Source organism: Priapulus caudatus, unplaced genomic scaffold (genome assembly GCF_000485595.1).
Source record: "Priapulus caudatus unplaced genomic scaffold, Priapulus_caudatus-5.0.1 Scaffold132, whole genome shotgun sequence".
NCBI lineage: Eukaryota > Metazoa > Priapulida > Priapulimorpha > Priapulimorphida > Priapulidae > Priapulus > Priapulus caudatus.
Genome location: NW_014577193.1, coordinates 256752 through 259064, shown reverse-complemented (window position 1 = coordinate 259064; position 2313 = coordinate 256752).

The window sequence follows — 2313 nt, the reverse complement described above, 5'->3', positions numbered from 1 at the left end:
AATCGACGCTGGCGATAGTGTGCGGCTAGCATAAGAAGTAAGAGTAGGCCTACAAGACTCAAGAGTTTGGTAACAACTAACATGATTTTTTTTGATGGCCGCTTTCGCCGTTTCGGCATTGCATAGCCATACGCCCATAGCCTAGGCTCTAGGGCCAGCTAGGCTGGCGATGTTTGATTTTACTTTTATAGTTAGTGTTTACTTACTAAAGACTCGGCACTACAATAAATGACTGTTTGCTTGCTTATATGTGGGGCGGGTACATAGTAGTTCGCGTCTGTAACTAGCTGGTATAAGTACTGTTTGGACCATTACTGCATTAGGCATAGCTCTAGTAAGTACTCTAGAACATTGTCAGCTAGATTTTGCAACTGCAACCTGTCACCACCTGTCCCCACGAAAAATGGATCGCAAAACACAAAATTATTGGGCTTTTTAACACTTATTTATCTACATGGACATCTCACCTATCTTTTTGAACACTTTCCACAATTTACACCATGTATTTATTCTTTTATTACTCAAAGTCAGCACTACTGGCAATCCCGTTTTGAAATATTCTGGCGTGCGAACGCGTGACGTCACCTGTATTGTATATACATGCACCGGATATGTAGGCAAAACACATGCCAGCATGTATATACAATACCGGGAACGTCACGCGTTCGCACGCCAGAATATTTCAAAACGGGATTGCCAGTAGTGCTGACTTTGAGTAATATAAGGATAAATACATGGTGTAAAGTTGTGGAAAGTGTTCAAAAAGATAGGTGAGATGTCCATGTAGATAAATAAGTGTTAAAAATCTCGATAATTTTGCGTTTTGCGATCCATTTTTGGTGGAGACAGGTGGTGACAGGTTGCAGTTGCGAAATCTAGCTGACAATGTTCTATATCCCTGCGGCAGTTAATGAACGCGGGCTATAGTACTAGAGCTACATTAGGCATTACTCATTAGACTAGTGCAGTGCTGTGACCACCAGTTACACAGTCACAGTGCTGACACGGCAGCAACTAGCCAGCCGCAGTGTGTCATTCATGAAAAGTAGGAGCAGGTCAGCGTGTCACTGTTAAGTTAGCTCAAGCAAACGGTGTTTAAGTCTACTCCAGCTGGGCAGCCACAACAGTTATAATTAAGCAGTCTATCACTGTGTCCTGGTTGTAGTAGTACTAGTTGAATTTTGCATTAAAGATATTGTCAATGAAATCTTGTAAAACGAACCAGACGAGTGTGACACCACAGACTGTTTGTTATCTGCATGTCTATATAATATGCTATATAATTGCCAAACCCTACCTAATTTGCATCATTTTTTTTTAAATATCAAAACCCCTAGCCCTTATTCATTCACATACCAAAAATGAGCAAAATCCGTTGAACCTGAACTGACTAATGGCAATTCCCATTTTTGGCAAAAAATTGCCGTGGCTCGAAAGTACTCGAATTTACGTCAACTGGCGTGCTCCAAAATAGGACGTTAAATATGAGAGCATAGCAGTAACAACTATGCCCAATTTCAAACATGTGAGTCAAACGGTTCCTGAGTTATCGTTGACCGTAGCCAAATGTTGACGGACGGACGGACGGACGGACGGACAACGACCCATGGCAATAGCTCAGCTTGACGATGTCAAGGTGAGCTAAAAATAGGTGTGTTTCCTATTGCATCGAAAACAAAAGTAGGGTAGGTAGGTAGGGATTTATTTTTTATTTTTTTAAAAATACAATTCTACAGGTGTTTGCTAATTCGACATCTTACAGGTTATAAATAGGATTCCTCGTTTGTATTCTGTTTTAATATTAACTTTTTTCTTTTTTGGGAAAAAAAGTTTAGGGTAGGCCCTAATAATCTAGGGACGGTCGGTCGACCAGAAACACACGTATTTTTTTCTTTGGCTCAGCAGGAATAATGAATGGCTTATCAGGCTATGTGGAAAAGCGCAACATGACAGTTCATGAACTTCAAAATCTTCTACTAGTTCTAGCTCTAAGTAGTAAGTTCACATACAGTTGGTGTTTATCAGCCCATTGTAGGCCACAGCCACAGGAATATTTGGAGTCAGTCTACTCAACCCATGCAAACAGATTACTAAGGCTCATAGGGTCTATGTCACCCAGGGTACTGCCGGAACGTATCCTGGGTACGGTACGGTATACCGAAACGTACCCTGGTAACTATCTGATATGGTTAGGGTTAGGGTTAGGGTTAGGGTTAGGGAGTAGGCGTAGGCGACTCCCTAGACTCGCCTAGTGGAGTTAGTGGAGTTAGTGGATCTAGTGGAGTAGGCGAGGTACGGTCCGGCATATTAGAT